Source organism: Aythya marila, assembly GCF_965140915.1.
Source record: "Aythya marila genome assembly, chromosome: 9".
Taxonomy (NCBI): domain Eukaryota; kingdom Metazoa; phylum Chordata; class Aves; order Anseriformes; family Anatidae; genus Aythya; species Aythya marila.
This window is the reverse complement of record NC_139050.1, coordinates 1643767-1668679: the sequence shown is the minus strand read 5'-3', so window position 1 is coordinate 1668679 and position 24913 is coordinate 1643767. Positions and strand designations below refer to the sequence as shown.

Sequence of the window (24913 nt, the reverse complement as noted above, 5' to 3'; positions counted from 1 at the left end):
AGGAGGTGGAAAGGGTGAGGGATATCAGGGAGTGCGAGCAGGAGATAGACTGGTGGAGCAACTCCCTGCAGGGCCTCAAGGAGAGGTACCGGGGTGAGACACCCCAAATGGGGGTGGACCCCCTGCCCTGTCGCCATCAGGCAGAGAGAGGGGACCTGGGAGTTGAGGAGGAATGGAGACAGGTCCTTGCTCGACATTGCAGGTGATGCCCTCCCCCACCGGCCCCACCTTCCCAGGTGCCCTTATGCAACAGGTTTGAGGCCATGGAGACTGAGAGACTGGTAGCTGAGGAAAAGGTAGAAAGTGTACCCAGGAGGATGCCTAGGGCAAGGAAGTCGACTCCACGCCTCAGGACTGCCTCCACCAAGAAAGAAAGAAGGGTTATTGTTGTGGGAGACTCTTTTCTTAGGGGAACAGAGGGCCCTATTTGACGGCCTGACCCTACCCGTAAGGAAGTCTGCTGCCTCCCTGGGGCCAGGGTCAGGGACGTTGCCAGGAAGCTTCCCAACCTGGTTCTCCCCTCCGACTATTATCCTCTTTTGATAGTCCAGGTGGGCAGTGATGACGTTGAAGAGAGAAGCCTCGAGGCTATCAAATGGGACTTTAAGGGGCTGGGGCAATTAGTGGAGGGAGCAGGAGTACAAGTGGTGTTTTCGTCTATTCCTACAGTGGCAGGGAGAGGTACTGACAGGACACGAAAAGCCCACCTGATAAACGCGTGGCTCAGGGGCTGGTGCCAGCACAGAAATCTTTTTTTTTTTGACCATGGGGCGCTTTACTTGGCACCTGGCCTGATGGCTGCAGACAGGTCCCTATCTCTAAAGGGAAAAAGGATCCTGGGCCAGGAGCTGGCGGGGCTCATTGAGAGGGCTTTAAACTAGGTAAGGTAGGGGATGGGGCTGAAACAGGGCTTGTTGGAACTGTGCCATGGGGAACAATGGCAAGGCCAGGGGATAAGGCAATGGCCCAGCTGAAGTGCAACTACATTAATGCACGCAGCATGGGTAACAAACAGGAGGAGCTGGAAGCCATTGTGAAGCAGGCAGGTCCCATCACGGAGACATGGTGGGACCACTCTCATGACTGGAGTGCTGCAATGACGGGCTATAAGCTCTTCAGAAAGGACAGGCAGCATGGAAGGGGTGGTGGTGTGGCTCTCTATATTAGAGAATCTTTCGATGTTGTGGAACTTGAGGCTGGGAATGACAAGGTTGAGTCCCTTTAGGTTAGGATCGGCGGGAAGGTCAACAAGGCTAGCATCCTGGTCGGGGTCTGTTATAGACTGCCGAACCAGGATGAGGAGACAGATGAGGAGTTCTACAGGAAGCTGACAGAAGTTGCGAAATCATCGGCACTTGTTCTCGTGGGGGACTTCAGCTTCCGTGACATATCCTGGAAGCACAACACAACCCTGAGAAAGCAGTCTAGGAGGTTTCTGGAGTGTGTGGAAGATAGCTTCCTGACGCAGCTGGTTAGTGAGCCTACCCAGAGGAGGTGCCCCGCTAGACCTTTTCTTCACAAACAGGGAAGGACTGGTGGGAGATGTGGTGGTTGGAAGCTGTCTTGGGCAGAGTGACCACAAAACAGTGGAGTTCTCCATTCTTGGCGCGGCCAGGAAGGGGACCAGCAAAACCGCTGTATTGGACTTCCAGAGGGCTGACTTTGAGCTGCTCAGTACACTGGTTGGTAGAGTCTCTTGGGAGGCGGTTCTGAAAGGCAGAGGAGTCCAGGAAGGCTGGGCGCTCTTCAAGAAGGAAATCTTAATGGCGCAGGAGTGGTCTGTCCCCATGTGCCCAAGGATGAGCCAGCGTGGAAGAAGACCAGCCTGGCTGAACAGAGAATTGTGGTTTGAGTTTAGGAGAAAAAAGAGGGTTTATAATCTTTGGAAAAAAGGGCGGGCCACTGAGGAGGACTATAAGGATGTTGAGAGGCAGTGCAGGGACAAAATCAGAAAGGCCAAAGCTCATCTGGAGCTCAATCTGGCTACTGCCGTTAAAGACAACAAAAAATCTTTTTACAAATACATCTATGCAAAACGGAGGACTAAGGAAAATCTCCATCCTTTACTGGATGCGGGGGGAAACCTTGTTACAAAAAATGAGGAAAAGGTGGAGGTGCTTAATGCCTTCTTTGCCTCAGTCTTTAGCGGCAATACCGGTTGTTCTCTGGATACCCAGTACCCTGAGCTGGTGGAACGTGATGGGGAGCAGGATGTGGCCCTCACTATACACGAAGAACTGGTTGGCGACCTGCTATGGCACTTGGATGTACGCAAGTCAATGGGGCCAGGTGGGATCCACCCGAGGACACTCAGAGAACTGGCGGAGGAGCTGGCCAAGCTGCTTTTCATCATTTATTAGCAGTCCTGGCGATCGGGGGAGGTTCCAGTTGACTGGCGGCTAGCAAATGTGACGCCCATCTACAAGAAGGGTCAGAGGGCAGACCCGGGAAACTACAGGCCTGTCAGTTTGACCTCAGTGCCAAGGAAGCTCATGGAGCAGATTATCTTGAGAGTCATCACGCGGCACTTGCAGGGCAAGCAGGCGATCAGGCCCAATAGGCATGGGTTTATGAAAGGCAGGTCCTGCTTGATGAACCTGATCTCCTTCTATGACAAAGTGACACGCTGGGTGGATGAGGGAAAGGCTGTGGATGTGGTCTACCTTGACTTCAGCAAGGCTTTTGACACCGTCTCCCACAGCATTCTCCTCAAGAAACTGGCTGCTCTTGGCTTGGACTGGCGCACGCTTCGTTGGGTTAGAAACTGGCTGGATAGCCGGGCCCAAAGAGTTGTGGTAAATGGAGTCAAATCCAGTTGGAGGCCAGTCACTAGTGGCGTCCCTTAGGGCTCGGTGCTGGGGCCGGTCCTCTTTAATATCTTCATTGATGATCTGGACGAGGGTATTGAGTGCACCCTCAGTAAGTTCGCAGATGACACCAAGTTAGGTGCATGTGTCGATCTGCTTGAGGGTAGGAAAGCTCTGCAGGAGGATCTGGATAGGCTGCACCAATGGGCTGAGGTCAACTGCATGAAGTTCAACAAGGCCAAGTGCCGGGTCCTGCACCTGGGGCTCAATAACCCCAAGCAGAGCTACAGGCTGGGAGAGGAATGGTTGGAAAGCTGCCCATAGGAGAAGGATCTGGGAGTATTGGTTGATAGTCGGCTGAATATGAGCCAGGAGTGTGCTCAGGTGGCCAAGAAGGCCAACAGCATCCTGACTTGCATAAGAAGCAGTGTGGCCAGCAGGGCTAGGGAAGTGATTGTCCCCCTTTACTCGGCTCTGGTGAGGCCGCACCTCGAGTACTGTGTTCAGTTTTGGGCCCCTCACTACAAGAAGGATATCGAGGTGCTTGAGCGAGTCCAGAGCAGGGTGACAAAGCTGGAGAGGGGCCTGGAGAACAAGTCCTACGAGGAGCAGCTGAGGGAGCTGGGCTTGTTCAGCCTGGAGAAAAGGAGGCTCAGGGGCGACCTTATTGCTCTCTACAGATACCTTAAAGGAGGCTGTAGCAAGGTGGGGGTTGGTCTGTTCTCCCACGTGCCTGGTGACCGGACGAGGGGGAATGGGCTAAAGTTGCTCCAGGGGAGTTTTAGGTTGGATGTTAGGAAGAACTTCTTTACTGAAAGGGTTGTTAGACATTGGAACAGGCTGCCCAGGGAAGTGGTGGAGTCACCATCCCTGGAGGTCTTTAAAAGATGTTTAGATGTAGAGCTTAGGGATATGGTTTAGTGGAGGACTGTTAGTGTTAGGTCAGAGGTTGGACTCGATGATCTTGAGATCTCTTCCAACCTAGAAATTCTGTGATTCTGTGATTCTGTAATACCAGATGGTTATTGCTGCCCACGTGGGTGTAGTAGTAGACGTTGTTTACAGAGGAAAGGACACACATTTTTACTTGGGACAGGAAGAAAAGTCATGAGAAGCCCTCTGCAGCCAGAGGGTGCTTCCTGGTGTTCCTCCCCAGGTCTGTATGGCTTTAGCAAGTTCACCCCCGGGCTTCTAAGCAGCCTGGGCTGCAGGGCATGGCTCCTGCAGGGGGATGCACCCACAAGCTCCTCTGCTGGAGAAGGGATGCGAATGCTGATCTCCATTGTCCTGCATGAGTCCTCTGGTCCCAGAAGCGCTAAAAGTGGGGAATTATTGCTCTTCGTAAGTCGTACTCAAGTGGTGCTTTCTGATTTATTTTGTGTGACTGAAAAAAAAATGAAACAGTTTAAGTGGAGCAGAAAGCTTTGTTCAGCTAGGAAAGAAAGCTTTTCATTCCTCTGCCAAAGAAAACTGGGGGAGGAAAATGTAATTGTGGTTGCTCTGAATTTTGTGTATTTGGGATCTTTTTTTTTTTTTTTTTTTTTTCCCAGTTATTTTTATCCCCTGCTTAAGGCTCAATTTTTGTACACCATTACCTGTACTGAGGACTGGGCCTTGGATCTATGAAAGGGCCAGTAGTGGCCATGCGTCTCCTTTTATCTGAGGTACTGAAGGTGATGAGGGGCTTTGGAAAGCTAGAGCTTTCCCGTAGTTCAGTTTGTTTTAAAAACTAAGCTTTCTCAACCTACTTGTCTAAAGTGTTATGCTTAGTTCATGCAGTTTTGAGTCAACTTACACAAGGCAGACCTCTTTTTAATGAATAGGGTAACTGTCATGCATGGCTTCAAGCTGGGCTTGTTTATATATGAGAATATATATATTTTAAAAAGCTCTAGGGAAAGAAAGATGATACTGCTGACTTTTACCTTTTTGACTTTTATTTTGGTTGTAATTTCTTTTTGTATTTGAAAAGAAATTTAACTACTGTATTTCTAGGAGAAAAAAAAAGTAAAACCAAACCACAAATGAACTAACCTAGTGCTATGAAGTCTTTTAAAATCAATAGGAAGATTGAAAAATTTGGAGTGTTAACAGAACCTTTTCCATTTTAATGCAGTTTTGTGTACTGACATTAAATATTTAATGGAAACACTTTATTTTTCCTGTGCAGAAGTCAGTTGTGATGTCAGCCTGATATTCACTGTTGTGGTAGCAGCTCTTGCCTGTACCTCACTGCATTAAATGCTGTATAAATCTTGCTGTGTTGGGAATTACTGTGAAAGTTCCTTAGGGGACATAAATAAATGCAATTCAATCATTTCTCTGGAGTTATTGGTTTGATTGCATTTTATTCCTATTTTGAATAATTAACAGTTTATTTTTAGCTGTATCATTAGCAGTTTATGCAGTTTTATTAGTGCCTGGGAATTTTTGTATGGTAAATAATTTTGATATTTGGTCTGCGTGTTTTTGTTTATTTTTGTTTGTTTGTTTGTTTTTGTGGTTGGTTGGTTTGTGGTTCACTTAAAGTTTTGAAGTTTATCCCCACCTCAAAGAGCACAACATTGCTGCTGTGCAATTCCAATTAGAGCTGTAATCAGTCGTTAGTTATGAGTAACCTTGTAGTGCAAGGAGAGAGTTTCTCCTTTAAAGCAACTTTATATGTCACTGTTTTAATTTTTCCTTTAAGAGACAGATTCCTAATTACAGCATTACATTCTAAACCTTTATAGTAGCATAGTCCTTCAAGCTATTTGTGTTCTGGGGAATAAAAAGCATAAGCAAATATGCAGGTTTAATATGCTTGAAATTTTTTAATAAAGTATTCCTATTTCAGTTACTATTGTATTAGGAGATGAGGAAGGAACAACCAACCCAGGTAACCAGGCCTGCAGCACTGGCTTGTGAGAAGAGGCTGTAAGTTCCCTCTTTCTCAGGACAGGGTGAGGTGATGGCCCGGCTAGTAGATGCAGCGCCTGTGTCTGTGTGTGCATTTGGGGAGGGGAGAGATTCCTCAGCTCACTTCAGAAACTCTTGGCTTCACCCGAACATAGAAGTAGAAACTTTATGAGATGGTACACACTTCCCCAGGATGATAAAATTGTTCTGCTACCAAGTTGTAAAGCTGCTGATAAAGAGACAAATTATTAATTAACAGCACGGGACTGTGGGTGGATTGATGCAAGTACCTGCTTTCAGCTGTTTTGACGTATTTTTGCAACAAACTAATGTAATGGCTGCCCATGTCATGTTGAGTCAGAGTATAGCGCATAACACTGCTTATTTTCTTCTACCATCCTGCTGATTTGACATTAGTAATATATAGATGATTGTTTTCGTCTTTCTCCAAGTGCAGTTCTGAGAGGATGCCACTGAAGGAATAAAGGTACATTATTTCTATGGGAATGTGGCTAATGAGGTTGGCTCATATAATAACTAAGCTGTGCAGCAGGAGTGCTTAGAAAATACTCAGGATTGTGTTTTAAGACAAAGAAACAGATATATTGTCATGGAAAAGAAAGCTATCACTTCTGAAATACTTTCACTCTGAGATGGTGGCAGTTTATATTATTAACCCAGAATGATACTTTCTTTGTCACTGAACTTTCTGTGACATTTATAGAAAAGGAAGCTTGCTTTATCACAGAACACTAGAAGATATTTGAGAATATATATCTTAAAAAAAATCTAGCTGTAGGGACTGAAGAAGACAGAGTAACAAGTTTTTTGTTGTTGTTGTTTTTTTTCTTTCTGTTAAATGGATGGGGGGATGAGAGGTGGGAAGACTTAAAACTGAAAATTAGTACTGAAAAACTTCAGATGACTGCAAAAGGCAACTTTTATTTGTTATATAACAAGGAGAGGTAATTGTTACTGACAAAAGAGAGCACCTTATATAGTCTGAGCTTCTGATGTGGTCCTCTGCATTACTGGTGCATAAGCTTTTTTTCTTAAAAAAAAAAAAAAAAGTATTCTGAAGAAAAACTGAAATGTGTTTTGACTAGAAAAGTAGGCTTCTTGTTCTCTATCATCACTTTCTTCAGCATCAGTTATTAGGTAAAGTGGAGAAACCATTTTGTGAGAAGGAAGCAATGCATATGTTAAACTGAGGTCATATAATAATTAAATATGATTTCTATGTTTTAAATGCCTCTAAAAATTCTGGGTTAAGTTCAGTGTATTTTAGTGAAACAAGGATCCACTAAAATCTATGAATAGAGGCTGTATTACTGTATTGATATGGTTATGACAGGTATGTTTTTTGTTAAGAGTAACTACAACATTTTTTTTTGCAAAATAAAGGGGAAAGTTTTTATTCAACTCCAAAATTGACCATTTTTTCCCAAAAAATAAATAATCAGAAGAGTGGAGGACTTGATGTACAGTACAAATTGAAACATCAGCTTGCATTTGGCTTTGCTAATAGAAGTTTATTCATTTTATTAATTTTCTGCTAATGTGGCTTTATAGAGCATTTTACTTAACTTGTTGGTTTTGTGAAACCAGTGTTTATGCAAATGTATGACACAGATTGCTTCTTTTACTGCTGAATTTTAGTTTTCCTAACAACCTGGAGGATGCAAAGAGAATACAGAACATAGTCAAAACAGCAACAGCAAACACAAAAGCAAACTACCAACAACAAAAACACTAATACAGGACCACATTAAAGGATTTGTCACATAGTCGAGGGTTTTCCTTAATCTGCTCTCTACTATTTTAGTTTTTACTTCGGGGGGAAGTATACCCCTATCTTTTCTCCTAGTCATTCCATCAGCTCCGTTAGGATTGTATCCAAAATATGATTGAACTAGAAAATAACAAACAGACAGTAATGTGGGTCATGCTTTGCTGGGGAAAATCCTTGCATTTGGCCTAAGATAATTTAGGTGTTTGACTGTGGCTGACAGTCATCTAGACTACATGCTGGAGACATACTGATGCTGATAAATCCTGGCTCTATATTGTTTATGAGATCTTGTGAGATTACAGCATAAATTAATATGGCTGGATTATGTGGATGATGCAATATTAATGCAATATTAACAAACTGAAGTTTACAGGTCTTGAGTTGTTCACTTAAAACTTAATTGTCCATTTTTTATTATTTTTTTAAAGCAAATAAGTGATCTAAGATTTGTTTATACCAAAACCAGCAAATTTCCCCCTTATAGGAAGTTGCAGTTCAACTATGACATTCTTCATTGCAACGAATGCTAGACATCACAAATCGAGCCAGACTGCAGATGAAGAAGCACCAGTACCTGTTCAGAAGCTGATTTAGAGTTAACAGGGGGACAATTTTACTATGCTACAGTGCATAAAATATTGTCAGTGCAAAATGTTTATAACTGGTCACAATGCTGATAAATACATTTTTATGGATTACCTGCTTGTAATGTGCAGATAAAGGCAGCAGAATTCTCAGTTTTATCTTGCTCTATTTTATTTTGTCATTTTAATATGATTTAGAATAAGTCTGGTAGGTCATTAAGAACCAACAGCTCTACATAGTTCTTAGTTACACTGATGTAAATGACAGTTTTCTGTCTGTGGCAAAATTATTCCACAGTTGTAGAGGAATTTACCAATCGTAGCTATGCCTTATGGTACTACAGAGATATAAAATCAGAGCAAATGATATAAGCATTAAACCTTTCCTGGAAATTGTTACCTTTTTTTTTTTTTTTAATCCTGCCTTTAAAAATAATAATAAAATAATAAAGAAAAACTACACAAGATCTTTGTAGTATAGCTCTACATCCTAGAATAACAAAAATCTCTTCTGATAAACGCCAATTATTAAATTTACCTCAAGTTGCTTGGGACTAAAGAGACTATTGCTGGCACTGAAATAGTGGAGTCAGTGCCTGGGGAGGTTTGAGTTGCTAAATTTCAAGTTCCTTAACTGGTCCTTCTTGTTTAAAATATCATAAACCTTGTAATCGTCCATTAATTATTTATTGACATCTTTTACCGTGCACATCAGCCCAGGGAAATATAAGCCTAGGGAATTCTAATCCTGCTCAGTGTGAGAAACCCCACAAGCCCTATTTTTATCTTGTTGTTTTTACCTGAATAGGTCAAGAAGGCTGTGAATTAAAATTGCTGAATGTTAATTTTCAACACTGTCAGGGCACCCAAGGGCAGCTTCAGTCCTAAAGATTTTCCTAGGCTCAGTGGGTTTTGTCATCACACCCAGGAACCACCAGGATAGGAGGGGACTCTGTGAAGCTGCTATTTCTAGCTCTGTCTTCTATGCAGAGGACAAGGAAGGAGAACAGTAGAAAATGAGACATCCTTAGTGATATCCTGCTGTTCTTTACAGATTTTTCACTACAAGTTTTCTTCTTAACCAGCTGGCTTTACTCGCTTAAGCGCCCTTTGGACTGGGGAAGAGAAAATCTGCTTTGCACTACTGGCATCTGGTTTGTCACTTGTGACTTCTGAAGGAGCAGGAACAGAACTGCAAATATCAGACCTGCCCTACTGCAGAGCTCTGGCTGGGACTGTGTTGAAGGCAAGTGCCTTGTAAATCCTCTTTTGTGTTAGCAGGAAGCTATTGATACAAGGCTTCAGAATCACCATGCTAAGTATGTGGTTTCCTATCTCTAGATTGTATAATGAGATTAGTTGCTTCGTGTCCTACAGAACAGTTAAGCCTAGTGTGGGTTTTTATAGTTTAGTTAAATATTTTCAAGTCACGATGAGCATGGGAAGCTGGTTCCCCTGGTATGCCAGTACCACCTGCAGGGTGCCTTTGTTCAGTTTTGGGGTTATGCCCTAATGACCATGGCTCTGTATGCTTTTAGTGTTTCCTTATTGCAAGGGAGCTGTTCTGGCTGAGCAATGGTGTAGCCAAGTTAGGAAGAAAAAATAATGCAACGCTAACTGTTTTGATTCTTCTCACAATGCGTTTTAATGTAGTAGCACTATTAGCAGTGATGCTTGCAGTTTGAATTTTAGCATTGAATTTATGGGATACATTTTACTTCTTATTGCTTTTGCATCCCTAGGATGATCAGTCTTAGGGAAGAATTATGTATTTCTTTCTTTGCTTCCCCAAACTGGCTGTGCCATAACCACAAGCCACCAATTTACCTGAAGGCTCATCAGAGAATTTTCAGACACTTGGGTGTCCTCAGGGGAGGACCAGGGGTCAATATGGTGGTGTGTGTGTGTGAGGGAGGCGTATTAGAAGCAACAAAAAAACAAGTACAGTTCTAATCTCAGCTAAACTGAATCTGTGCTACAAGGAAAAACGTGTGTGTTTGCTTGTTTGTTTGTTTTTTCTTTTTTCCCTCTGAAATAAGTGTATTGTGCATTTTCCTGTCTCTTTTGTATATGTCTGTCCACTCAGCCTAATTTCTTATGTTTGAGCATGATTTGGAACACACCAACAGGTCTAAAACATATTATGCATTATATTATGAATTCCAGAATTTGAAGCACACTCTGGATCCCGTTATCCCCACCCTGGTTCTGTTTTTTCAGCACTGCTGTAAAATGACTGCTAAGGTGGATGTATGTGAATTCAGTCATATACGTTTGAGCACTCTTGTGTTTTATCATGCTAGCTAGTCCTCAAAAGCTAGAAGTAAATCTTTGCTGACTGCAGAGCAAGAACTGAAGAGACATAACCAAGACATCTGTCTGTAGTGTTGCCCCTCAAGACCTCTTAAATGTGAGTTTGTAGAGTTAGGTTGTAGTGTTTGTTGTTGTTGTTTTTGACTTTCATGGTAGATGAAGATTCTGCCTTGCTACTTCAGCTAACAGTTACATTTTTTATACCCTCATGGGTATGTCTTTTCTGTGCTGATGATTTTTCAGATCTGCGTGTTAACAGGGTCTCTGTATTGGTAAGCATACTGTGAAGCTGTGCCCTTTCAAAGTGTTATCACCAGTTTTGCCTTTTTGTGCCTGACTGGGATTTATGGAAAAGCCTTGCATAGGCTTTTGATTCTGTTATGTTTCTCTTCTGCAAAAAACTGAGCCTCACAGATTTTCTTCCTATGAATTGTGGGGGAAGTCATCTGTCTGAACAATGGTAGAAGAATTATGAACAGACAATGTAGATCCACAGGCATTTTACCTTTTGCAGAGATAACTGGTTAGCAGTTCACACTGGTAGTTGAGTTAAAAGCACCATTGATTTCAGGTCAAGTCAAATAGTTCTGTAGGGAAGTGGTCAGGAACAATGGCTGTGGAAAAGACTGGCTTAACTATGGTGTGAAGACAAATAGTTAAGTAAAACTATAAGCAAGTTAAAACAGCTGCTTGAAGTGGCCAAGTGCCAATGAGGCCTACAACTTGACAGAGATTTTTCTGGTTTTGCATTGGTAGTATTTTTTTTTTTAATAGATATGGATTTCAAGCATTATTATGTTGCTCTTGTATTTGTGTATTGCAGACCTCACCAGAAGAAAAAGTAGGCTCATCATAAGTGTAAAACAGTCTTTGTAACTGGGTTCATTTTTGCTGATTAGCAAGTAATGCCACTACAGTTATTAATCCCATTAAGTTTTAGGGAGTGTATTTACTGCTATTTGTTGATATTTTGGTTGTTTAGAATAAAAAGATGAGTGCAGTACACGCTGTTCAGCTGGCTCTGCTGTGCTTTCTTCTGGTTCTTTCCTTTGAGGTACTTGCAGAATTTTAGGGAACTGTCACTTCAGCTCTGAACACTACAATCATTGTAATACTGCTTCTATTAGGCACCTTGCATCTGACATCAGATCCATCATCAGAAGGAAACTTAAATCATTGGAGAAAAGTAAATCATTTGGCTTCATTATTTTTTTTCAGTGATCAGTTAAGCACAGGCAGATGTGGGCAAGCCAGAACTCCTAAGATACACATGTATAAGCACACTCTGAAAGCAATGGCATTTGGGCATCTTTATGAAACACTGCTGTGAAGACTTTTCCTGGCATACTCTGAAGAAACTCTTTCAATGATTCTAACAAACCAGTCTTTGTATTTCAGAAATGTTCCTTTAAACAGAGATGATTTTTTTAGTGTAGGCTTTTTTTCTGCCGGACGTATTTCTACAGCTACTGTGTAATGATGCAGTAGATTCACCCAGGAGCTTGTTATAGTTAATAACCTGTAAAGGGCAAAGGTATTTGGACAATGCACATTAAATTAGACCTGTATCATTTACTAACAGGGTAAGTTATTTCTTATTTTTGTCCCTCAAAGAATATATTTTTTTTAGAAAAAAATAGAGGTCAACTTATTTTCTACACATTTAATTTTTACAGCTGATGACTTCTTGGTAAATAAATAATGCCTTGTTCAGAAGACAAGCATCAACTGCAAGCAATTATCAAAGATTCATGCTTGAAAAGCTACAGCTGCCTGAAATTCAGAGCAATTGATCAACTTTTTTTTTTTTTTTTTTTTTTTTTTTTTCTCCTGTTTTTCATATATTAGCAACACAGCGGGGGTAATAATTATGATCCTAACTGCCCCTACACTTCTAGATAAATTTACTGGTTATATTGATTCAGTTAATGTTCCTCTATGGCTATTTCGTAAGAAGGTACCCTTTCAGAAGGGAAACAGCCTCTTATTTCCCTTTCTGTGTAGAATGCTTTTCTACTTTTTTTGTTTGTTTGTTTTTTGTTTCATGCAATTTAACACTTTCTTTGTGTTTGACTAGAATTACCTTTTCTACTATTACGGTCTATAAATTAGAGAAATGAACAATAGAACTGAAATGTATAAAGGCTTTGTCTTTCATAGCCTGTCAAATCATTCTTCAGGTCTTTAATAATCTAAGTTTGGAGATTGTAGTGAGAGCCCTACTATAAAGTGCTCTGTAAGAGAACTGTCTCCATTTATTGGAACAAATGTTTGTGTGGTTGATGTCAGAAAGGTCTTTGGCAAATTCTTGCATATAGAGTGAATTATTTCAAAACCTGTAAAAGCAGAGATGCTGGGGGTTTCCCGAGTCAAGGTTTATATTACAGGCAGAAGAATTTGGATTAAAGGAATTTACATTATATGCTGCCTTCATTTAAAAGACTTCGGTTTCCAATCCTGTCTTTCTCTTGACCTTCACCCAGAATAGACTGTAATAAAAACTATTTTTAAAATTGACAAAAAGGAAGCACAGGCACTGCAGCCATAACAATGTGAGATTACCTGTGGATTTATGAGTAGGGAGATGTTGCTACTTTGCTTATAGCAATGAATCTGTCCGGTATTAATAAGCAGTCTTGTCGCTGCCCTGGCATCAGCAAGTCAAAGTCATCGTGGTGTTCTCAGCCAGAGCTAGCTGTGTACTGGGGCAATGAGCTCAGCTATCTCAAAGTAAAAATGGAAATTACAAAATACCTATTCATACTTTTGCCACTTTTTCTTTCTTTTTTTTTTTTTTTTTTTTCCCGCCCTGAAGTAGTGCATCTACAATTCACTTGAAAATGAGTTTCTCAGAAAAGGAGCCCTCATCTTGCATGGTCAAAGATAGCAACCGAGGCCTCATGAATCTCTTAGCATTCATCTCTTATTCAGATAACCAAGGAATAATAGACTGCATAAATATTCCACCTCAGATGGAAGAGGCTGCATAAAGCTGCCTTCATGCTTCTCTTGTTTTACATGAAACTGGGGCTTGGAGAGGCCCTGATATCTTCTTTTTAGGAAAGGAGGAAGAAAGGAAGGGAAGATGATCAGGATGAGGCTGTGATACTCCTCTTGTTGGCTTCATGCTCTGTGAAATGAAGAAAAAAATGCATGTAGAGAAATTAAAATAGGCTGTTTGCAAGTAAAAACTGTATTGTGAAGGTTATGCTCTGAAATGCACTATTATTTATATGATATATGCTATCTAATTTTGTGGTTATTGCTGTAGCAATTGTAGGTAAAATACAGTTGTACATACATTTGTGGATTTTAAAAGTAGTTTAGAGTTATTTTAACTCGACATTTTGTGAGATCAGTAAAAATTTTAATACAGGTTTTGCAAGTTAGGCTATAATATTGATATATATTATAAACTAAAAGGTTTTTTGATGCAGAAAAGAGGAAAAATCTAGTTTATATTAGAAGTACTGCAGTAGTAAAAGGAACGGAGTCATTTTTATTTATCTAAAATCAGAGACTCTCACCCTGAATACAGTAAAGCTTGTAGTTTGCAACCATGGGGGAGAATGCACCTTTAAGACGGTATCTTTGCTAGGCAGTTGCTTGTGTTTAATATATCTGTCTATTCGTAAATACTTCCCTGTAAAAAAAAAAAAAAAAAAAAAAAAAAAAAAAACCAGTGTCTTAATACTTACTGTCAGTTTTAGGGTATATCAGTGGCTTGCTGGTTAAAATACCGTAATTGTATTCTGTGTAGATCTGCTGGCTATGCAAAGCTATACTCAGCAGTTTTGACTCCACATGCCTGGTTCCTTAGATATTAAGTTAAGAATGCTTTCCAGAAAAATATCTAAACTTTCCTTTACCCAGTGGTTGGTGACTAATTTATTGCCTATTTACTGTAGCTTTGTTGTCTGTGATGGCTGGTGAGCAATGTGCCAGCTGTGCCCTCTTTCAGGAAATGTGGAATTGTCCCTGGGTATTATAGGAAAGAGCAACTCCACGATAAAAGGTAGTGGAAATAAAAACCCTTAACAGCTGTATTGAGATGATGAGCTACAATTAAAAGACAAAGGAAGGAGTGGGGGAAAGAAACTAACAACAGATTAGTTGTAATATAAAGAGTATAAGAGTATTTGGTTGCTTAGAATAAAAAGATGACTGCAGTACTCCCATTTCGTAGCTGTCTTGAAGGTCATGCTTCCTCAGAGATGATGTATGTAAACAACAGCATTTATTAACCTCTATAAGCATCAGAGAAAATGGGATAAAACAAAAGAAACTTCTAAATATGTTTACTGTGCCTGCAATTCTGCTTCCCTTCTGTGCATAAAATGATGAAACAAAAGTTAACTTAGTAGCATCAGCTGCTCACAGGTAAAGGTTTTCCAACAGACAAGCTCAAAAGATGATTTCAAAGCATGTAGTGATCTTTTATTTATTGAAATGAAAGGGAGGGGAGGGTGGAATGCTTGCAATTGATACAGCTTTCTAGTGTTGTCCTAGAGACTGCAGTTATTCCTTTGTGCAGGACCACTCATTTCAAGTTGAGACCAAATAATTTTTCCAGCACTTTTCCATCTTTGAATTGTGAGTTGCTGGCAATGCACTTTTCTGGAGTTGAATGATAACATTTTAAAATCTACCATCCTCCGTTCAATCCTGCAGTTACCTTGTAAGTCATAGCTCTTCATCAAAAGGTGTGAAGTCCAGGCTTCCCCAAGTTTTGGGGCTAAGCAACGCTTAGTTGAGTTTACCAGCCTGCCTTAATACCATTTATTCTAACCTGCAGAGTAAAATGTTTTGGTTTATCAGGACATTCATAAAGTCTGCAATGGATCACAAATTGATTGTAAAGAAAAAGCAATATTTGATCTGTATCTCTATCATGCTCTCTCGCATCCTATATGGCATCCTGGGACAAGGAGAAGACAATCTAATGTTAAATTGTGGATATTAGAATCATGAAAAATTGAACACATTGTTCTTGCAAACATATGTAACTAGGAGTGGTAGCTGTGATATGAACAAAGGCAATTCTTTCAACTGTGTGTTGATAAGGCTCTCAGCAGCAGCCCTACTTAATTTGGCACTGCCCTTCAAGGAAAACATGAACCAAAGACAACAGGACAGATGTAATCTTAGGTTTGATAAACTTGGAAAGAAGGTTAAAGGGGAGGCATGACAAGTCATTGTCTTTTCTGGTATTAAAAAAAAAAAAAAAAAAGACACAATCCCCCTCCCCCCCCAAACAAACAAACAAACAAACAACTACAAAACAACCAGCTTTGTTGTGTGTAGGCTGGCATCATAATGCCTGAAATTAGATTACAGCAGTCAAGGTTCTGTGTATTGTGCAGAATGTAGCACGCAGTAGTATGGCTGTGAAGGTTTGGGTCTCAGGACTGGTCTATGCTGCACTTTGCAACAGCTTGTTGTGCCACCTGGCTTGACTGTAGTGTGGGTTGGATTGCCTGGACCAGACATGATGGCAATTTTCTGCCTATAAGGGTAATCATTACTGTACAGACAAGCAAATGTGGGTTACCATCATACATGTGATCTGCAATGATTAAAAAGCTAGTGTCAGAAATGTTAATGTCAGAAATAGCATCTGATATATTTTCAGTGCGGAGATGAACCAGATCCCTTAAGATGCTTTGTAGCTTTCCTGTGATTTGTAAGATATATATTTTTCAGGAGTTCTTTAAGCCTAAGGTTGGTCATACTGACCTCACTGTTGTGATCATGGTACAGCCGGCTCACAATTTATCTCAGGCTTGTAGATTTCTTCTTTTATAGTTTTCCATCTGAAAAATGAAACTTAGTGAGAAGCTTAAAGAATGGCCCACACCAGTGGGTTAATAGAGAGCAGAGTGAGTTTACAGCCAGGATGAATGTGGAACAACGGTATCTGGAGTAGCACTTAGAGCTTTTGTCTTTACATTGCAGTTTGTTTTTTACTTTTACTGAATCTTTGTTACCTCTTCACCAAAGCATTAGTAGAATTCTTTGTTCTTTGGTGGTCTTTGTACTTGCCGTTCACATTTGGCAGGTTGTTTCTTTGACTAGTTGGAAGAAATAGGATTAGATGAAAAAAATAACCAAAGAGGAAGTGAAGGTAAGATAAAAGTAATGGAGACAGTTCCATTCTGAAGAAGGAGGGGGGGAAATTGCCCAACTAGTAAAAAAAAAAAAAAAAAAAAAAAGGCGAACAGAAGAAATGTGACAGAGGGCAGAGAACAAAGACATATAGTAAAACACAGGAGGTGCAGTCTGTAATTTTTGTCTGATCCTGTACCCTCCTGTTCCTTTTATATTGCTACAGTGAAGCAATATCTGGTTTTAAATAAAAAGCACACTTCTTGTAGAGTCCTGGAATTCTGTGTACCTGATGATAAATGCACTTTTATCTCAAAAGTACAAAGGCCTGTACTGAAGTCTTCCAGTTATATAAGAAAATATATAGCTGCTTTACTTGTTGAGGGATTTCTTGAAACAGCAAAAATCCCATGGCTTGCTGTAGCTGAGCAAACCAAGCTACCAGGGCAACTATGAGAAGTTCCCATGACAGTGTTCCCACATCGCCCAATTGAGGAATTCAGGAAAATATTGTTACCAGTAGCTGGCCTCAAGGACAAGGTCTATGTGACTGCTAATCACAAGGGGGTTGTTTTCTTGCAGGTGGGGTTGTTTTCTTGTAGCTGTTTGTCTGAGTGCTTTTGACCAATAATCTTGTGTGAAACACTGTCCACCCCTGTTAAGTTCTCTATAAAAGTTAGGCTATTCGGGCAATAAAATGGAGCATGATCTGACTGTACTGGTGTCTGTCGTGCTTTCGGCCGTGCTTCCTGCAACATTTACTGTCAGAGCACAGGTGGGGTTGAGACACCTTTTAGCTCTTGGTTTCCCTTCTTCTGTGGCTAATGGTTTTTAACGGTTGCTTGGGCATAGCTGGGCTGGCTGTGGTGGACAGGACATCTTTCTTGAATCCTGCCTTCGTGCAATTGCAGAGATGTCGGCAATAGCAAGATGCCACCTGCATGATCTGATGGATGTTCCCTTGGCTGGCCACATAGTATTCCTGGGGACCAAACCCTGCTCCTTTCCTGCTCATAATGGCCAGTCTTCTAGAGAGAGCATACCCTGAGGTCAGGGTTGGTGTGCTGATGTTTCTGTTTCAAGGTTTAAAGGGCACAAAAAAGTGATTTTATTTTTTTTTTCTTGCTGGACATCTTTGTGCCTGTCAATGATAGGTTGCTTATTTGAGGGTCGGGTGGGAATGTTACTTCTCAGTTATCTTCTGTGTGTGCCTTTTATAAGAAAAAAATAGCTGAAAACTTAAATACCCATTTGTTTTGCTCTTTCTTGAAATTGTCACCATAAGAAGTTCAGTAGTTGGTACTGAAGTTAAACCTGCTCTCTGCAAGTGATAAGTTAGAAAGGGAAAAACTTGAAATAATTATTAAAAATAAAAAAGCCACATACACTAATAAAGTCTTTACAGTAAAGAAAAAACATTTCATTCCTTATGCTCAGGAGCAACCATTTCAGTATGTTTGAGCAGCTTTAACACAACAAGTGCAACCAAGACCTATGGGAAGGTAATGGGTGCCACCTGATGCAGAGGGCAGCTCTTGCAGCACTGGAGTGCTCTGGTGATGCCTCAGCACCTCATCTCATTGACAGCTCAACAGGTGACAACATAGATCTAAAGAAGGTGTTTCAGAAACTCATTCTAAGAAGCAAAACACAAATGATATATTTTTAAATTATTATTTCCAAACTGTATTTATATTGCTCATACACCACTGCCTTTATTTTCTCAGTATTATCACTTATTGGTATATGCAATTTAATTACAGTTCACAGTTATACATATTGTATAATTGTTATACAATACTGTAATTGCTTTATGAATATTATCTTAGCAGCTTTCTTCTGATTTTACTTCAGAATCTTTTATCTTGTTCAGTTCTTTCTTTTGTACAGTTTTCATAACAAATGGAAAACTAAATGAGATAAAATACCACTCCTTTTCATCCTGTTTTGTCCCATGGTACCTCCCTACCTTTTTTATTGTTAGATCACAACTAACAGTGGGCTCTCAGGTGTGTATTATTTCAGTAAGGGGAACCAAGAGAGTGTGTGAGAGTGATTTCTTGAATATTATGCTTGAAGAAAAGACTTCTGAAGATACAGTGTGCTGTGCTTCAGGCTACTATGCAGCCTGAATGCCTAACCCTTGCTTTCAGATACTAAATTTGATTTAGGGTAAGTTATGCTCTTTTTTCTTAAAAAAAAATAAAATAATAATAATAATAATAAATAAATAAATAAATAAAAAATCCCCCCCCTCTCCCCCAGTCTTATAGGAACAAGTGGACTAAGTGCTAGGAGTGCACATCCAATTATTATAGTTTTGATTCTGTTTCACTTCTTAAAGCCAACAGATGTTTAAGGAACTGTAATTTGTTGGGGGTAGGAATATGTTTCCACTAACATGTTCTTAATAAGAGAAGTAGACTTCTTTGCTAACATATAAGCCTTTGTATTCTATACTACTTTTGCTTTCCAAGTGTGAGTGGTGACAGATACTGCTTTTTATCTGGACTAAAATGTTCATAAATTATCCAGCCACTTGGAAGAAAAAGGAGCAATTATTTGGAGAGGAGAAGAAAGCTTCAAACATATAGCTAAAATGAGACTAACTGTTGAATGGAAGACATGAATTACTGCCCTAATGTCATCTCATCTGTCTTAAAAATTCCAAGGTGGAAGTGGTTATCTTAACCACTGGTTGCCATGAAAGTAATAGCTTATATCTGGTTGTGCAGCAGCTTTACTTGCATATACGTATTTAAGACTAAAACTTAATGCAGATGACGTATACCCAATTAAAAAATTGTGTAGAAGCTAGGTTTCCTTGTTAAAGTCTTTCCTGTAATGAAGCATGTGACAAGAGTTATAAAGGAGTTGTTTGTAAGGGTATTAAGAGGAACTTTAGAATTAAAGGAATTAGCAACTTAAATGTATTTGGAGTAAAAAAAAAACAAAAAACAAAAAACAAAAACAAAAAAAAAACAAACAAAAAAAAAAAAAACAAAAAAAACAATTATTTTGATGCATACAGTTTTGCCTAATCTCCCCAGGTTCTAACTATGTCAATAAAGACTTATTTTGAGAAATAACTTTCTAAACTTTTCCTATTTTTTTGTTTGTTTGTTTTTTAATATCTCTATTTTATTAGGAATATCTCAACCTTTCCGTTGTGAAATGTAATTTAGTCTTAAGTAACTTTCTTTATAGGGTAGAATGGATTTTTGGAACATGTTCAGAATATCTGGGTCTTGTATTATTAGTGCTTTACAGGTTAAAAAAAAGAAAGGCGGTAGTTAATGGCATTGTTTCAACTGTAAGTACCATCTCCTGATAATTAAAAATGGGTTAATTGGCACAAAAACAAAGGCCAAAGTTTTCAGGGAGAGGGGCAGAGAGAAAAGAAACAATGAACATGAAGAAAGTCTCTATTCTAGTAATAAAAAATAATCTTGAGTGTAATGTTATATTTTATATGCCACCTGAGTCATCGTACTGTATTTATATGCCTGTAATTTAGCCTAACCTGTACTTTCTGAATTCATCAATATAAGAAGAACCCAGTGAATGAATGCCTATTACATGCAAGATCTTTGACTTGGGGACAATTTTATTTTACTCATAAATTTTAATATCTACTCTCCTACTACAGTGAAAATAATGAGCCTGTAGTGGCTTTGCCCATCGTTACAGAGAACTTTCTTAAAGCCATAAAAAGGAGTTGTGACCAATTGGGATTGACCCACAAATCTGCAATCAATCTTTTTCCTCAGTTTGGTGTCTGATACCAAATAGCCTTTGGAAAGTATTAGCTTATTGTCCTGGTTTCAGTTAGAACAGAATTAATTTTCTTCCTAGTAGCTGGTGGAATGCTGTGTTTTGGCTTAGGATGAGAAGAGTGCTGATAACACCCAAATGTTTTAATTGTTGCAGAGCAGTGCTTATACCAAGCCAAGGATATCTCAGCCTTTCGCTCTGTCCTGCCAACAGGCAGGCTGGGGGTGCAGTAAGAGCTGGGAGGGGACAGACCCAGGACAGCTGACCCAAACTAGCCAAAGGGGTATTCCATACCATCTGACGTCATGCTAAACAATATATAGGGGTGGCTAGCCAGGGGAGGGGGCCGGACTGCTCAGGGTTAGGCTGGGCATCGGTCAGCAGGTGGTGAGCAATTGCATTGTGCATCACTTGTTTGTACATATTATTATTACTTTCCTATTATCACCATTGCATTATTACTATTATTATTATTATTATTATTTTCCTGTCTTATTAAACTGTCTTTATCTCAACTCACAGGCTTCACTTTCCATTTCTCTCCCCCGTCCCAGAGAGGGAGGGGGAGGGTGAGCGAACGGCTGCGTGGTGTTTAGCTGCCGGCTGGGTTAAACCACGACACTTATATCCCGCTATGAGAATGATTTTGCTTTTTTCCATTTGTCATAATTTCTTGATATTTTTTTATAGAAAGAATGCATCAAATCAGCTTTTTTTTTCTCTCTTTTTTTTTTTTTTTTTTTAATTATCTTGAGCAGCAAAGTATGGGTTTGGTTTTGCTCATAAATGGAATACCATAATTTTTTAGGTTACCTTTGATCATGAATTGATTTTGACAAAAAAATAAAAATAATTATTTGTAGGATTATTAGTAATCAAGCTGAGTAATTCTTGGTGGATTTTGGTGCAGTCTTCTTGTCAAACTACCTCAGACATGTCTAAAATCTAAACCATAATTTTCTAATGTTCACTTGTAGAAGGTAATTGTGGCTTTAAAGCTTATCCAATCCACATAAATCTACATATGGAATATTCAGTGGGAGTCAGCCATCATAAAAACTCAACAAGTTCAGACTTTTAAATCTACAGGATCATCTGCCAATATTCTCTGAATACGTATTCAGAGTATAAACACGGAAAAATAAATATTCCTGTCTGAGTGGAAGACATCTGCTTCATTAGCTGAAACCAATGAATGAGCTGGGTACTCAGGCCTCCAAAAGTCCTGTCATTTATATTAGTACTGATTACTTGGCTCCAAAGTTCTGAAATGATCATATTTTATTTCACATTTTTAAATAAATTTTAGATCAAGCTCTAATGTACTTAATGTTCAGGTTGCATATGCATATAATTATTCTAACTGCAGGAATCATAGATTTTATGTGTATATTTCAAACAGTATAAAAACAATGTATTAAAAAAAAATGGATAGTAGAAGACATTAGGAAAAGCAGTGGCAGACTTCTTGAAATTAAAAGTGAATAGTCCTATAACAGTACATGGAATAAATTCCTATATTGTGTGTTATATAAGTTTAACTTGGAGAAGGCTAGTATTTTAGAAAAGCTTTTTTAGCCAATAATTGCAAGACTCAATTTACTATTTTCTTTAAACTTTCAAGATTAACGTTGCTTTCCAACCTCAATCTTATTCTTTAGAAACGTATAATTTTTTTTTTTTCTAGGTTTTGTGTTGTCTTGAAGTCATAAGAAGTTCTTTCTGGTGTGTCCTGAAACATCTGTCTGAGGAACCAGGATGATCAGGAAATAACACCTGTCACTGAATCTCAAATATCTATGTCCTTAAAGGTTATCTCTGTCTTCATTCACTCAAGTCTGCTTTTTAAAGTTATTGAAGGAGTTTATGTTCAACATTTCTTTGAGCAACATATTACTCCCAAAGTGGAAGGGTAAAGAAATTTGTTGTAAAAAAAAAAAGTGGTGTTTTCTGCCTGCTGTGTACCCACATAAAGGCTTGCTTCTTCAGCCAATTATTTTTCTTTATATTCTCACAAAGTAACTTATTTTACTCACACAATCACAGAATGTTTGAGGTTGGAAGGGACCTCTGGAGATCATCTGGTCCAATCCCCCTGCTAAGCAGGGTCACCTAGCACATAAATACTCTTCATTTACAGTCAAGCTTTCCTTTTAATTCAAATTATGTACATTATTATTATTATTTGCTTCAGTACTTGCTCTGACCTTCCCTTTTCAGTTTCTGAATATGAAGTTATGGTTAGTCTCTGTCCTGTTGTTGCTTCCACCAGTCATTATGTCTCTTAATTACCACAAATTTTCCTTGCTTCCCTAGCTCACATTTAACAATGGAAATACTGGCCTTGCACAAGTGGGCAGGATGTTGAGTATCCTTGCCAGAAAGAACATTTCACTGGTGTGCATTAAAAGTCTGCTTCTAAACCTTGCACTTATACTTTAAATAAACACATTGTTCTGACAGCATCTCACATTTTGATGTGTATGCAGTTTTTCAGATTCATCTGTGCAGTGCTTCTCACCCTAATTGACATGTTCCTTCCTGGTCACCTAGTGCTGTCTGCTTTTTGTCACTACTCATACAACCGGCAGCTGCTGTTGCTCTTTGTTCATAATTTTTATGAAGGTCACTTTCTGTGGAAAGACATGCCAGCATTTGCTCTGTCAATATCCCCAGTTGTGTGTTCAGACACCTATTTTTTTCTTCTTTCATCAGTGATTTATTTTCTGCAGAAGACGAATGATAAGTGAAATACTAATATGATGTATTCATCTCAGTATCAGGATTGAAAAACAAAAGCAATTAACTCTGAGTAATAATGGCCATTTGTTTAACATCTAATTATTCATTCTAATAAAGAGGATGATAACTTAATGTTATATAGCTCACATTGTTTGGTATATTACATTGAACTGTGGAAATATCACAACTGGCATATTATCCTCGGATGCTACTAAATGTTTGAAAAGAATAAATACTCTGTCTTGTTTGCCAAAATATCACAGTAATTTTCTTAATTCTCTCTTTCCCATGGGCACTTTATGAATATGCTTTTACTTCATTTTCCTGACAAGTCTATTTTTTGAAGAGGATTTTAGCTTGGGTCAAATTCATAAACGTTATGGATTACAGTCAGTGATTTGATTTTTGAGGTTTAAATCGGTGACCAATTTTCTTTGATTTCAGTACAACTTTGATCTCTGCACTTTCACTCATAAGCAGAACTTTTCTATTCAATGGGGATGCTTAAGTTAGAAAACAAGGCAAATAAACCCTCTAAATTTTAAATAAGAAAATAGAATGATCTCTGTCAAAGCATTGTCTTCAGTTTTGATATATTTATTTATTTAATTAATTTTATTTTTTTCTGTGAAAACTATAAAAAAATGTTGCAATTTTTAAGGGTATATTTTGAAAATCAGAAGATATTAATTTTGATAAATTCCATGAATATTTGTTTCAGTAAATTGTTTTCATGAATAACATTAATTTAAAAAGCTACTGAGTTCTCAATTAAGTTCACAGGGTTGATAATTAATGTGGGTGTCTCTTGGAGCTTCCTAATTTTTGGCCATTACATTTAGTAAGTGTAATTAATCTTTGGGGACAGTGATTTATGCAGTTTTATTTTTTTTAATGAAAAAAAATAAAAGGCCAGTCATTCAACTGAAGATGAACAATATTGAATGCATCTGTATTTTAAATTGGATCAATACAGACCACTGGAGAAGTCAGTATTATAAAGTAGTGCTGTTTTTAGGTGTGTACTGCATAATCTCAAATGTAATCTGTTATTTCTTACAACTGCTTGTGACATTGCAAATTTTTGCTCTAATACCATGCCAAAAATCTCCAGATCAGATATCACAGAAGGTATACGGGGGTGTCACTAAACTGCATTCATTACATGGAACCGGTGTTGTTAAATGTTTAATTTCTCTTCCTGATTAATCCTAGTGGAAGTCATATGATAGGCTACATACAAGCATACTGGGGAGCTTAGTGAAAGAACTGAAGGAATGCTATTTTTTTTTCTTTTTATCCTGTTTCTCAGTGGTTAGAAGAAAGAGAACGTGGCCAGGTATTGCTGCTTTCCAAGGGTTTGCACTTTTTTATGGTGAGGAAAAAAAAGTGTGAACAGCAAGAACTATCTGTCAGAAGCAATGAAGGCTAAAGAAATAATGCTGTTCTGCTAACCATGTGTTCATCTTTCTCCTTATGGAAAGGGAAATGATGGAATGCATAATCAACAGCTTGGAGAGAGTGATGGCTCTGCAAATTCCCCAGCTCTCTGTCGCGTTAAGGGGTGTAGCTGATTAACTGTTATGGGCCTGGTTGGATTCAGAGTACTGAACCAGTCGGACATTCACCAAAAACACGTTAACCATCTGGGGGTCCAGTCAGACATTCACCATCAATGCATTAACCGTCTGGGGGTCCGTTCAGACATTCACCAAAAATGCATTAACCATCTGGGGGTCTGGTTAGATTCAGAACACTGAACTATCACGGATAACCACCCTCACCCTAGTTGCACTTAATGAGAGCTATCACAATGCAATCAAGTATGGTTTATTACAGCAACAGATAATCAGGTTCTTTTGGATTGCCAGCGATAGTGACTGTCTGCAAAAGCAAGC

The 24913-nt window shown here is 39.1% G+C and overlaps 1 long non-coding RNA gene across 2 annotated transcripts in view; it reads left to right on the top strand.

Moving 5' to 3' along the window:
• LOC309881575 overlaps positions 1–23231 on the top strand; it is a 57339-nt gene extending 34108 nt beyond the window's left edge. For both annotated transcript variants that reach the window (XR_014318159.1, XR_014318160.1), the window contains one exon: positions 21961–23231. This is a non-coding gene — a long non-coding RNA (uncharacterized lncRNA). The remainder of the gene's footprint in view (positions 1–21960) is intronic.
• The last annotated feature ends 1682 nt before the right edge of the window (positions 23232–24913 follow it).